The sequence below is a fragment of the Meriones unguiculatus genome, chromosome X, assembly GCF_030254825.1.
Source record: "Meriones unguiculatus strain TT.TT164.6M chromosome X, Bangor_MerUng_6.1, whole genome shotgun sequence".
Lineage (NCBI taxonomy): Eukaryota > Metazoa > Chordata > Mammalia > Rodentia > Muridae > Meriones > Meriones unguiculatus.
Window position 1 is genome coordinate 140,304,974 of NC_083369.1, and position 15,099 is coordinate 140,320,072.

Below are 15,099 nucleotides of genomic sequence, written 5' to 3' on the forward strand. Positions count from 1 at the left end.
ACAAAAATCTGTAGCCCTCCTATATACAAATGACAATCAGCAGGAGAAAGAAGTCAGGGAAACAACACCTTTAACAATAGCCACAAATAATGTAAACTATCTTAGATATATTGGGGTAGCTCTAACAAAGCAAGTGAAAGACTGACATGATTTAAAACATCAAGTCTTTGAAGAAATAGATTGAAGAAGATATTAGACAATGGAAAAACCTTCCATACTTATGGATCAGTAGAATTAACATAGTGAAAAGGACCATCCCACCGAAAGCAATCTACAGATTCAGTGCAATCACTGTTAAAACCCCAACACAATTGTTTTCAGACATTGAAATGATAATACTCTATTTCAAATGAAAACCAAACAAAACAAAGCAATGTAAAAACCCCAGGATACCTAATGTAACACTATACAATAAAAGAACATCCATAGGTATTTCAATGTCCATTCCCAATTTCAAGCTATACTATAGAGCTGCAGTAATAAAATTCACATGTATTGGCATAGAAACAGACAGGTTGATCCACGGGACCAAATCAAAGACATAAAACCACACACCTGTGAACTTCTGATATATATTTTTTAAAATAAGCAAAAATACACAATGGAAAAAATACAGCATCTTCAACAAATGGTGCTGATCTATCTAATGTTAGCATGTAGAGGATTGCAAATAAATTCATACCTATTACTCTGTAAGAAACTCAAGTCCAAGTGGATCAAAGGCATCAACATAAAACCAAACACACCAAAGGTGATAGAACTGGGGAATAACCTTGAACTCATTGGCACAGGAGACAACTTCCTGAACAGAACACTTAGAGCGTAGGCACTGAGAACAACAATCAATAAATGAGTCCTCATGAAACTGAAAAGCTTCTGCAAGGCAAAGAACACTAGCAAAAGGACAAAGCAGAAGCCTGCAGACTGGCAAAAGATTTTCACCAACTCCTCATCTGACAGAGGGCTAATATCTAAAATACATAAAGAACTCAAGAAAGTAGATATCAAAAAATCAATTAAAATGGGCTATAGATCAAAACAGAATTCTCAAAAGAGGATGAGAAACATTTAAAGAAATGTTCACCATGCTTAGCCATCAGGGAAATGCAAATCAAAACTATTTTGAGATTCCATCTTACACCCTTCAGAATGGCTAAGATCAACAACACAAGTGACAGCTCACGCTGGAGAGGATGTGGAGCATGGGGAACACTCATCCTCTGCTGGTGATAGTAGAAACTTGTACAACCACTAAGGAAATCAATAACACAGTTCTTCAGAAAACTGGGACTCAGTCTACCTTAAGACCGAACTATACGACACTCAGACATATCCAAAGGACATTTGCTCAACCATGATCATTGAGGCTCTATTCATAATAGCCGGCACTGAAAATGACCTAGATGTCCCTCAACAGAAGAATGGATAAAGGAAATGTGACACATTTACACAATGGAGTTTTATTAGGCTGTTAAAAAAATGACATCACGAAATTTGCAGGCAAATGGATGGAACTAAAAAAAAAAAAATTATCCTGAGTGAGGTAACCCAGACTCAGAAAGACAAATGTGGTATATATTCACTTATAAGTGGATATTAGCTAACTACGCTACAATCCATAGGTCCAGAGAGGTTAGGTAAAAAGGAGGAGTCTAGTGGGGACATATGGCATTCCTCGGGAAGTGGGAATAGTATATAGAGATTTTGCAATAGACTGGGAGCAGATTGGGAAGGAAGCAGGAAGGATCAGGTTGTGGGGAGAGAGAAGATGGAGGGAGATAGTGTAAGGAGAGATGGCTGGACTTGGGGAGGCATTTAGAGGTAGTGTGGAAACCTAGTGTGTCCATGGAAACTTCTTGGGATCTCTGAAGCCTATCCTAATGAGGATTTCCAGTAACGCGGATACAGAGTCTCAACCAGCCATCTCTTGCAGCCAGACAAAGCTTCCAGGGCAGGGACTGGTTGCAATCAATTGAGTTGTTGGCTAACGGGTTCTCACTGAAATCCCCAAACAACCCAGGCGGATACTAAAAAGGGTTGCTCTGGGTAAGCTGCTAGCAGAGCCCCATTGCAGAGGACAACATCCATACAACTCACTGAGCATGGGGAAATTGAGCTCGTGCCTACATGGAGCCTTCACCACTACATTCTGGTCTCTTTGGTGTGGAAAGATACTATGCAGGCTACCAAAAGAAAAACATAAACATCAGTCCAGGCACAGAACCTTTGATTTACAATCTGTCCTGCCTGCAGCATATGCTGGGCCAATCATGGCACAGAAGTTGTGAGAATAGCCAATCAGTGTTTGGTTTGACTTAAGGACCACTCAGCAGGAAGATACTCATACCTGACACTGTTTGGTTAGAGACTAGTTGGCCAGTCTAGCTAGTCTAGTGAAAACCAAACACAACTGTTCTAAAAATATATCAATAAAATGACTGCTCGTGATATTCTGCCCTATTCATACGTTAGTGCCTTATCCAGTCGTCATCAGAGAGGTTTCCTTTGGCAGCATATGGGAACAGATGCAGAGACCCACAGCCAGACATTATTCAGGGGGAGGTTTCCATCAAATCCCTCCCCTCAGATGTCAGTGAATCCCGAAGAAGAGGAAGCAGAAAGGTTTTTAAGAGCCAGAGAGGATGGAGCACACTACGAAAATATGGCCCCCTGATTCAACTAAGCAAAGTCCACATGAGCTCACAAAGACTGAAGCAACAAGCATAGGACTTACAGGGGTCTACACCAAGTCCTTTAAATATATATTATGACTATCAGCTTAGGGTTTTTTTTTTTTGTTGTTGTTGTTGTTCATTTGTTTGCTTGCTTGTTTGTTCACACAGGGTTTCTCTGTGTAGCCATGGCTGTCCTGGATTTGCTTTGTAGACCAGGCTGAATTTGAACTCTAAGATAGCTTAGTATTTTCATGGAACTGTGTGTACAAGTAAACCTCTGACTTTTGTACCTGCTCTTAGGGCTCTTTTCCTTCTATTGGGTTGCCATCTCCAACTTTGATATGAAGGTTTTTGCTTCATGTTATTACATTTTATTTTGCCATATTTGGTTGTTATCTCTTAGAAGCCTGTCTTTTTCTAGTCAAAAACAGAAAGGGAGTGGATCCAGAGAGGAGGGAAAATGAGGATGAACTGGGAGGAGCAGAGGGAGGGGAAACTATAATCAGGATATATACTGTATTAGAAAAAAAGCTATTTTCAATTTTTAAAAAGGGGGGAAAAAGAAATGTTTCTCAAAGCCAAGCTCGTCAACCTCAAGTTGTGGAGGTGACTGCGTTTGGCAATATAGGGTTCATCAGGGACTGAGGACAGTCTCATAATCCCAACTGGATCAGACAACAGAAAAATGTAGACCAGTTTGGTATAAGCATCCTTTGAAGAATTCTCTTGAGGATGAGCAGATGGAGAGATGTAGAGCTATGGGAGAGAGTAGATATTAGAACATAAGAAGAAGCTTACAGGAATGGTCCAGAAAAAGGGTTCATTAAAGAGAGGATCAAAAGAGCAAGGACTGGGGATATAGCTCAGCAGTAGAACATTTACCTAACATATATAATGCACTACATTTAGTTTCCAGTAGTAGAAAAAAAAAAGTCCATCACAATTGGGCAAACAAACAAAAGTATGTATGTTAATAAATTATAAACCATTAAAAACATAGGAATTCATGAGTTTCTATCAATAATAAATAAATGAATATATAAATAAATAAGTAAGGGAGACAGTATGGCTTTTGCCTAGACTATCTAGAGCTAGAAAAAATCATTATTTTCAACCATCACATTAAAGATTAATCAAGCAAAAATCATCACTAAAGTTAAAAGGAAGTATTAATGAGGAGCAGAATATTTGTGTCTTCCCAAACCTTGCTGATTTTAAAGGAAAAGACAGTCACTGTGGCTTTTCAGTGAGAAATTATACAACACCTTTACCATGTAGTGACAGTTATAATCACCAACAAGCAGAAGATGAGCATCATGAGTCTCTAAGATGCCATGCTCTGAGGACACATCATCTTCTGCGCAATATTCCATCCCCAAGAAATCTGATCCCCTAAATCTGATCATAAAAAAACACTAGACAAGCACAAATAGGGAGTATTTTATCTTTAAAAAGATGGAGCTAGGGAGATGGCTCAATTAGAGAATGTTTGTCTAACACGCACAAATCTCGGGTTCAATACCCAGGACTGCATAAACCACATCTTCTGTTGGCACACACCTGTAATCTCAGCACTTAGGAAGTGAAGTCAGAAAGATGAGAAGTTCAAGGTAACTTTTAGCAACAGCATGGGTTCTAGGCCAGTTGGATAGACATGGGACCCATAGACAAGCAAATATATAAATGAGAGGGAGTGGTCTCTGTATTCATCCTATCAATGGCTTTTAAAAGATATAAAAGGGTTAATTGTGATGGCACACACCTTTAACTGCAATACTTTGGAGGCACTTCTCTGTGAGTTCCAGACCATCTAAGTCTACTCTGTCTTTAGAAAAGAAAGAGAGAGGGAGGAGAGAGCTGAAGGAAGGGAGGGGGAGGGGAAAGAAGGAGGGAGGAAAAGAAAGACCACGGAAATTAACCCAGACTAAAAAAGACTAAGAGAAAGGAGAAGTAAATGCAATAGCAGTCCTAAACCGGATCCTGTTCTAGAGGGAAACGGTGATGTATAGGACTTTATCAAGCCTAGTGTTAAAATTAGAATAGAAACAGTAGATCAGACAACAGCGCCTTATCAGTGTTAAACTTACCGCATTGATAACAGCACTGCGGTAGCTGAAGACAATATTCTTATTGCTAGGAAACTCACACTTCAGTACTTGAGGGTAAAGGGCCACCCGGTCTGTAACTCATCTTCTAGAGGTTCAGAAAGAAAAGTATGTGCAGGGGTAAGAGTGCAAAAGATCAGGGAACTGGGATAAAATGTTAGAGAGTGCTTGCCTAGCCCGCTCAATGACATTTTTCCTGTTTTTTTTTTTTTTTTTTTTTTTTTACAGTTTGCTTGTAAAGTTATTTATAAGTAAGAAATTTGGGGGGGGGGGAATTCGTTCTTGGGAAGACATAGAGAAGTAGGGATCCAGCGTCCAGAAAAGACATTGCAGTGACATAATGCACAGTTTCATAGTAACAGTGGGGAGTGTTGTATTTCTACAAACGTGAGTGTCTCAGGAGTTGGGGATCATACAGATATGATGATATTAGACAAGTTATGTCTAATGAGCTAAAGTCAAGCACAAAGGAAATAAAAGAAAGCGTAAAACAACCATTCTGGGGCACTGGAAGGCAAAACGCATACATAGCAGGATTGTCAGGTAATTGGGGATTCATGGAGAATTGCTAAGGTCAAAATTGGCCCAGACATTGCTATTCAGCTTTTCAACTCCCCCATGAGTCTAACAGACAGCAGCTTTCAGAAACTGTGCAAAAGCAGTTTCTCTACCCTGGTTCTATTGACACTCGGGCAGGGGACATTCTTTATGGGGGAACCTGTGCATTATAGCATGTTCAGCAGCATCTATGGCTTCTACCTACCAGATGACCGTTAGGACATTGCAAGAAATCCCTCCAAGTTGCTCTGGGCCTCCTCTTCTATAAGGTAATAGGATTCTTGCCTCCAGTGGTTGGAAAGATTAAACGAGCTCATCCCAACAAAGCAGAAAGAGTGAACCCACTGGGCCATTCCAAGCTAGCAGCTATCGTTGTTACTATCACAGAGGTGGCTACCAGAGGGTGTCTGCTACCCAACGAACTGCTTCCCCTAGAGCAGTGGTTCTCAACCTTCTTAGTGCTGCGGCCCTTTAGTACAGTTCCTCATGTTGGGGTGAGCCCAAGCACATCATCATTTTGTCGCTTCTTGACAACTGCAATTTTGCTAGTGTTAGGAACCGTAAAGTGAATAGCTGACAGGCAGACTGTCGGATTGGTAACCTCTGTGGGGGTGTGACCCTCACGTTGAGAATCTCCAGTTGAATGCCCTAGAGCATATTCAACACTTAACCTGAAATAATTCCACATGAACCTTGCTCAGAAAGGTATAGTATATTGAGTTTCTCTTATCATCAGTATCTGCTTTCTTATAGATCCTAGGCATGATTCTGAAGCCTGTGGGCATTTGACATTGAACACGTATTTTCTGAGTACCTCCTGTGGCCCATGAGTATTCTAGATCTTGACAACAGTGAGAAAAATAGACAAAGTTCTTGCCCTTTTGGTACTTACAGTCTATCAAGGAAAAAAAGGGTGAAATCAGCAGGCAAACTGATTTAGTAATAGAGTTACAGGTAATCAACAATATTATCACTAAAACCCAGTGGTAGGTAAGACTGGTGTTTAGGAGGACACTAGTGAAACCAGGAAATAAGTTATGGGGACTATCTGATAAATGGTGTTTCAGGCAGGAAACACAGCACATGCAAATGCTGGCAGGCAGGCAAATGTGTAGTTTAGTTGAGAAGCAGTGTGAAGAAAATAGACAAGGGAAGCTACAGTGGACATCTAGATATTGATCTTAACTGTAGTAGGAAGTCATGAGAAAGTTGTGTGCTATGGAATTATAAGATGGCGTTTACTGGCTACTCTGCAGGGGTCAAGAAGGATCTCTGGCTTAGCAATTACATGACGATTAGAGAAAGAAAAATGAGCAGTTATCTCTGGATAGCTCACATCATATCACTGCATGAGTTAATAGAAAAAACTGAATATGTAATGGATACAAACTGGAAGAGCCCAGGGAACATATACAAATTTAAATTTAAAAATTTTAAATTTTCTTTATTATTATTTTGTGTGTTTCTCTCTGTGTGTGTGGTGTGCATGAGAGAGAAAAGGGGAGAGACAGCCAGCCAGTCAGCCAGACAGACAGAAAGACAGGCAGACAGACAAAGAAACAGAGACAGAGAAAGACTGAGAGGGAATCAGTGCATTCATGTAGGATTCATGAGGGAATCATGACACATATGTGGAGGTCAGAGGATAAATGCCTGGAGTGGGTTCTCTCCTTCTACTGTGAGTTTTGGGAATCGAATTCAGGCAGGCCATCAGGCTTGCATGGCAATCACCTTTGTTTGCTGAGAAATCTTGTTGGCTCTGAACAAATTTATAAAGCAGTACTTTAAAACTGTGCCAGGAAGTCATATGAAAGCATGATCAAACTAACTTAGAAGATCATTATTATGTTGAAATGAAAGGGGACAGATGGTAGATTATTAAAAATATCAGAATATAATACATATACTTTAAGAGATTTTGTTTGGATTATATGCACATATGCTTGAACAGGATTGAAATATAAAATACATTTTTACTGAAAATGGTGACAAAGAAAATTTGAAAAATACTACAAAGCTATTGTATTCATACATGTATATGGCAAATATAGCCCCTTTATTTCCTCCCTCCCACACTGTCCCTAGCATGCATCCATGAGAACATTATTAAAATTTTCTATAGATTGTTTCTTCATAATTTATTTAAATTAAATCATTTGCTTTAATTAAATACAAAGTTCTCCAAGAAAATCAATATTGATCCCTTAAACCAGAAAGACTAAGTAGTCACAAACCTGTTAGGTCTTCAGCAAATAAAATAATTTCAAGAATAAGAAAATTTCAAATTAAACTCCAGACTTTGCTAAACAATGTTAAGAAATGTTCCAAAGATAAAAGGGCCTGAACTTTACAACGAAAAGTGCATTTAGAATACTTCCCACTCAAGTCAGAAACAGCTATCTAACATTATTCTAGAAGGAACTCAGGCCACTAAGACAGAATAAAATGAAATAGAAACATCATGAGTAGATCCCTCTACTATTGCCATTCAAAGACAATTTGATGATAAACCTTGAAAAATTTAGAAAAAAAAAAAAAGCAACTGAAAAACTACCAGATGAATAAACCGCAGCAAGGTGGTCTGAATGTAAGAAGCATCTCTAGAAAAATAAATAGCCTTACTACTCAATAGTATAGAAATTAGGAGCTGAAACAGGGCTGGATGGGAGCATGGGCACAATCACTAAAAGCAACAGATATTGTATACCAAAAAGCAATAGAAACTTACCTAAAGAATGCACGAGACAGCTGAGGCTACTGTTTAGTTAGAACCCTTGCACAGCGTGGGGGAAGCTATTGAACAGAGAAGCTGGGTTCTGTCCCACTGCCGTTATAAACGCAGCGTAGTGGGCTCATGCTTGTCATCTCAGCACTTGGGGGATGGAGGCAGGAAAGGACTTTAAAAGTTTACGTAGTTACATACCGAGTTCAAGTCTGAGGCCAGCCTTGAATACATGAGACTCAAGCTCAAAAGGAAAACATCAAAAGACCCACAGTATTACATGAGTATAAGAGAGTAACATTGCTAAATGGAACACACTCAAGGAATCAGAACAAATCCACCTATGTAGTCCATCTTTAACAAAGGAGTCAAGAGGATATAATGGAGAGGGAAGCGGAGAGCCTTTTTAACTAATGATGTTGGAACTGGTTATTTATATGTAAAAAGCAAACCTTAACCATTGTTTTGTATTGAATTAGCTTTCAATGAAGTTATATACATACATGTGTCTGTGTAAGAGAGAGAAAGAGAGAGAGAGAGAGAGAGATCAAGCAATAATAAAATATGTAGAAGAAAACACAAGAGAAAATCTTAGTGCACTCAGGATAGGCAAATATTATTAAGCTAGTTACTAAAGTATTATATATAAAACATAGCCCGAGCCATTAGATTTCATCGAAATTAAAAAGGTCTGCTCTTCAAAGTAATGATTTTACATAATGATTTTTAGGAAAATTAAATGGTAGGCCACAAATTGAATGAAGTTATTTGTTACATATATGGCTGGCAGAGAAATTGTACCTTATTATGTGAAGAACCCATGCTTTAAAACCAAACACTCTGAGGGGATAAAAACAGCAGACACTTCACATGATTTATACCTGTGACCAAAAATAAGGATGAGAAACTAAAGCCACAAATAGATGTCATTACAGATCCATAAAAATAGCTAACAAACAAACAAACAAACAAAAACATCAAGGATATACATGAGGGCTGGAGAGATGGCTCAGAGGTTAAGAGCGCTGGCTACTCTTCCAGAGGTCCTGAGTTCAATTCCCAGCAACCACATGGTGGCTCACAACCATCTATAGTAAGATTTGGTGTGCAGGAAGAATGTTGTAAAAATACTAAATAAATTTTTAAAAGGATATACATGAAAATAGTCTTCTGGTGTTTTAGTCACACTCTCACAGCCCACAGCTGGTAGGCCGTAGTGTACTCTATTTGTGTGTGTGTGTTAGGGTAATGACTAGGAAAAACCCAGTGGTGTACTCAAAACACAACATAAGTAAAATAAGATGGAACAAGGCAGCTATTCTTCTGAAAGGCAAAACCAAACAAAAGCAGGAGCCATGACAAGCCCTTATAATTGATAATGGCTTGAACAGTCATGCTTTCAATACACAATTAAAAAGTTAACACCAAAAAAAAATTAAAAAATAAAATAAACCAACAATACCAAGTGCCAAGCACCTGAACTTCTCCTTCATCAACGGCAGGGAAGGCAAAATTGGACAACCAGAGCTGGGATGAAAGAGAGTGGTAGAGCACTGACTTAGCATGTGTGAGGCCCTGGGTCTATTTCCAAGTACCACAAAGCAAGCAAGCAAACAAAATGGTATAAACACTCTGGAAAAGTTAGACAGTTTTTTTTTTTTAAAAAATAAAGTTAACTTGCCATTCAAAACCACAAGCTTACTTTTAAATATTAAACCAAATGAAATAAAAATGTATGTTCATGCAAAATGCTATTTGTGAATGTTTATATTGGCTTTATTCATAACCATTACAGGAGATAAGAGTTGGTAAGCAGATAAAGTGTGGAATAATACTCAGCAATCAAACAAATAATGGGAATACTCACCAATAGATAAAATCTCAAATGTATTGTCTCAGGTAATAGAAGCTAGACTCAGAAGGCTAGATAGCACATGATTTCATTCATGGGCCAGTGTGTAAGAGACAAAATTATAGGGTATGCAAGTGGTGAGAGAGGTTGAATACCAGAATCAATGAGACATTTTGGAAGTGATGGAGTTTTATATTTTGATAATGTAGTAAATTACATGACTAGATATGTTTTTAGAATTTTACACTAAAAAGGGTGTTTTAAAAATAATAAATTATACTTCAATTTAAAAAATACAGAATTAAACAGATTTATAATATAGAAGTGTTCACCAGAATATTTTAGAGGACTTATTCTAAGACTAATTTCTCCAAATGTTTAAACTACATCACTTCCTACCAGGCCCCAGGAGTAAGTTCCACACAGATTAAACATCTCTGTGTTTTTGAAACCATAAACATTTTAAGAGAACATTTGCTCTTGACATAGGTACCTTTCTCAGGCTTTTACTGAAGTCAGATGCATGTCGTGATGTCCCCCACCTCCCGGAGTCCCTCCCTAGAATGACTGCACCAGCCACGGAAAATCAGCTTTTTTTTTTTTTTTCTGGCTTTCCATAACACCTGAGCAAACTTACTTTGCCATTTCTGGAAAGTGCCTCATGGTACCAAAAACAGTGGATTTCCTGGCCAAACACACCAATGAAATTCCATTTCTCAGACTTTTTCTCCCTCTGCTGAGCAGACCCATATCCATAATTACAGTTGCTTTTTTTTTTCTTTTTTGTATTTCTAATATTTTTTTTCTCTAGAAAAGCACACACACGTGTCATCTGCAGGGGTTTCAGGCGAGAACGAATGGCACACAGAACACTCGTGCTGACCCTGCATTTCCTCAGTGTCCTGCAGTAGCGGCACTTGTTTTTATCCCCCATTTAATGAAAGCCACCTTGCAGAGATGTGGGAACCGGATCAGGGCTGGCATGGGGCTGAGGCATAGAAAACAATATCCCTGTATAGCTACAAAATCTGGTCGCTTTCTATCTTCCAGCATCTGACCCATGCAAGCAGCCAAGCGAAGCAATGTCCAGCTCATTCTCGGCATAAGAATCAAAATCTTTTGAGCCATTAAGCAAAATCTTAGGAACCACTAAAGGCTCCCTAAGTAATCTGGAAATAGCACACACTTTTTCAGTTGACCTACAGATTATTTGACAGCAAATTTAATTGGATTGTGTATTAACAAACACTTATAAATGGTTTCTTTTTGACACAGGGTCTCCTGTACATACACCGCAGAGCCAAAAATGGCCTTGAATTCCTGATCCTCCTGTCTCTACTTCCCCCAGGGCTGAGATTATAGATGGGTGCCATCATGCCCAGCTATAATTAAATTTCTTTAAAACAATAGTGCCCGTCTTACATCATTAATATTAGTAACAAAAGTAGCCAAAACAATACCCCGCTATACCCTGCATGACTAGGGCTCCAAAATCAAAAGCTTACTTAAGATAGCCAGAGAGAAGTTCAGAAATAAGAGACTAACTCCAGAAGCTAACCTAATAATCTTTTACTCATTATCACCCACCAAGCTGAAGCCTAATCAGATCATGCACGGTTCCACTACAAGAGAGGATCCACTACATAATTTGTGAAGCTTAGAACAAAAGAGAAACTGGAGATCCTTTCGTTTTAAATATATATATATATATATATGAAGAGTTATCACAGCATTAAACCAAATGCAGGTAGCAAGCACATGAAGCCAGCCGGCTTTATTATCAGAGAGCCTCTCGTGGCTGGAACGTTGATAAGAAAAGCCAAACATTCCACTATTAAATGAGTACTAACTGATTAAGCTGTTTCAACGCATGTGTCTGGGTTAGAGGTGGGGTTGGGAAGTCTTACGACTTCGTCTTGTCTCCTGTCCTCCCATTTTTTTTTTTTTTTTGAGCTTTTCAGCATGTTGGACAAAAAGCAGTTCTGCCAGAGCCTGCCAGAGTGTGGTCCATGCGGCAGCAGATCATCATCTGAGAGCTTGGACAGAAATGCAGCCTCTTGGGTCCCACCCCAGACCCTACTGAATCAGAACCTCATTTTAACAAGCTCCCCGGGGGAATCATACATTTGTGCCAGGCCAGACTAGAAGTGTTCCTGGAGAAGCAGCCAAGGGAGAGTTTAGTGTCATGCTTCCTGTGCCTCATGTGAGGCGGGTCGGCTCTCTTTCTTCCCCTTGCCTTGTATATGGTTCTGGAATTTGTAAACCCAAGCTCTGATGAAAACGTGCACACCACAGGACTGCTAGCCTCTTTTCAGATGATGACCATCCCTTGGTTCTGGGAAGCTAATCTATCCCCTGGCGCCTGGGGCCACCTGCTCCGGGTCTTGCCTGCTGGTGCTGTGCTCATTCGTCTTGAGTCCTAGAAGCAGCTACACCCCCTCAGTATCTTTGAACCCACTTGCTAGACGCGGTAAATGGAGTCCCAGGGAGTAGCGCATCAGCAGACGACCTTCTGGAGTGAGGCTCCTGATTCCTTTGCCCAGAACAATGAGGAGGGTCTGAGGTCATTTAAAACTTTATGATTCACAGGTTTCCCCCTCAGGAATAGCTTCGTCCCGTTCCCACCGCTCGGACTTCCCACTATGGGACCAGCTGGGCTCCAAGCTTTGCTTCTGCCTTTCTAGAGGGCCTTGGAGCTCCAGCTCAGAGCAGCCAACCCAGCAAGCCACACCGTCACTCCACCGGTCGGCCCGCCGAGCCCATTGCCCGCCGTCGACCTGGCAGCTTAGGTCTTAGGACACCGAGTGGTTCAGATCCCTTTTCTTGGCTCCACACACTTACCTGTGGGTCACAGGGACCGGTTGGCTGCTGGCACCCTCGCGCCCTCCTTTTCCCCTTTTTGTCGGACTATGTCCCTCCTCCTCCCTCCGGCGGGCTGGGCGCCGCCCCCGCCGCTCCCGGACCACTCGCCCGCCGGCCTCTGCAGCTGTCTGGCCCGGAGTGGCGTGGCTGGCGCTCTGCGTGGCGGGGCTGGGCGTGGAGGTGGGGGAACAGGCGGGGTGCTGCTTGCCTAGAAGCAGCCCGGTGGGGAGCTTCAGCCTTGGCAGTGGGGAGCCCCCCTCGAATGCTGGGAGGCTATCCTGGCACACTTCCAGACCCTAACCTCCACCCAGCGGCTCACCTTTAGGGGTCTTCTTGACCCACAAAGGCCGGGTCCTGCTACTTTGAGGGTTGCAAGCTTGTGATAGGTGAGAACCCCCGCCCTTTGCCACAATATTCCTGAATGAAGAAACCAGACCTCCCCAGAGGGGCAGGATAGGGATTGGAGACGCTGGTAAAAGAGAAACATCCTAGGAAAGGACTGGGCTCTGTGGTTTCTGGAAGAAACTAAGGAGTCCAACGGGTAGCTAGAAACTAGGGATCCTCATTGTTCCTTGTCTGCGTGGTGGTGGGGACAACACTTCAGACCGTGTGTCTCTATAGGACATCGCCTTGACTTCCTGTAGCTTTTCCCATTGCCAGCATCTCTGCCTTCACAGAATAAAAAGTAGATCTGGAAAACAGATCGTTTAGGCAACTTGTCAAAGTACCTCATTTAACAGGCAGAATTCTGGAGCGTGGCTCCACAGTACTGAGTCTCAGGTAGGGACCAGGAGAAGATACACTCCCTCCAAATTCTCTTTCTGGATCCTCTGAGACAAGCAATGCCTATAGTTGCAAAGCGGTTTACAACATGAACGCACATTTTCTACTTTCTTAAAAATGTGCACTCTTTTCCTTATGCCCCAAATTCGATATTGAATTGTATTCCCAATCCTAGAGATGTGATATTTACAAAGGGCAGATTTCCAGAGCCTGAAGGCTGCCTCTGCCGCATTGAGCAAGATTCAAGGTATATATTCTGCCTGGCAGGACTGAATTTGTTTTGCAAATACCAAGTTATTAACACTCACAACATTCTAGCTGGAGAAATGAATAGGTTATGTTTTCAGAGAGACTTTTGACTGGTTGGATTAAGGGAGAGTAGATCTGGAAAACAGATCGTTTAGGCAACTTGTCAAAGTACCTCATTTAATAGGCAGAATTCTGGAGCGTGGCTCCACAGTACTGAGTCTCAGGTAGGGGCCAGGAGAAGTTACACTCCCTCCAAATTCTCTTTCTGGATCCTCTGAGACAAGCAATGCCTATAGTTGCAAAAAAATAGAGAGCAGGAGGCTCATCCAGGTTACATAACAAGCTAGAAGTTGTGGCAGGGAGGGGGGAGTGTATTGAACAAACAGATTGTATGTCATTCAAAAGGGTTAAATTGGTTTTGTTTGGTTTACATGTTTGCCTTATTATAAAGCAGACTTCTTTCTGTATAGAGCCACAAGAATTCTTATACAAAGCTACTTGGATATAAATTGCTTCTAGCACTTTGGAACTCTGGCAGAATATCCAAACTGAGTACCACTATTGTATGATGAGTAATTCCCCTTCTAGATGCAGCCACAACAGAAACGAGTTATATGTTTACCAAAAGAAATGAGTTAGGATACCGCAACATAGTATTTATGCTAATTAGAAAATGCCCAAATGTCCATTGACCGTAGAACAGACTGAAGCTCACTCAGCCTGTTAGCATAATCCCAGCTATCCTGGAAACTGAGGCAGGAGGATAGTGAATTCAATTCAAGACCAGTCTGGGCTGCAGAGTGGGTCCAAGGCCAGTCTGGGCAACTTCAACGAGAGGCTCCGCCAAAGAAAAAGTTAAAAGAGGGCCAGTGGCATTAGCACTTGCTTAGTATGTATGAGGAGCCTAAATTCAATCTCCACCACAAAAAAAGGAGGAGGAGGAGGAGGAAAAGGAGAGGAGAAGAAAGGAGAAGAAGAAAAGAAAAGAAGTCTGAAATGTGGTGGAGGTGGGGGTGGGACCACCACAAACTAGGATACCAGGCTGCCAACAAGAACGTATGACCCACTGCTGTGCTGGTTATGGATGGAACTACTAAAGAATGGGAGTGAAGGAAGTCAAACAGCCATACATCTTGTTCACCACTAATATGTGCTGTCAGGAGTCAGGCTAGCGGTCATTGGTGTGTGTGTCTGTACGTGTGTTGTCTCTCTCTGTATGTTTGTGTGTGTGTGGGGTGTGTGTGTGTGTGTGTGTGTGTGTGTGTGCATAAAACTGGGATTAGGAGAGGTAGT

The 15,099-nt window shown here is 41.1% G+C and overlaps 1 protein-coding gene across 3 annotated transcripts in view; it reads right to left on the minus strand.

Moving 5' to 3' along the window:
- The window catches only part of Adgrg2 (adhesion G protein-coupled receptor G2), a 128,789-nt gene extending 115,892 nt beyond the window's left edge, over positions 1-12,897 (minus strand). For all 3 annotated transcript variants that reach the window (XM_060374625.1, XM_060374626.1, XM_060374624.1), the window contains exon 1: positions 12,754-12,897. The gene's annotated coding sequence lies outside the window, so the exon portion shown is untranslated. The remainder of the gene's footprint in view (positions 1-12,753) is intronic.
- Between the last annotated feature and the right edge of the window lie 2,202 nt (positions 12,898-15,099).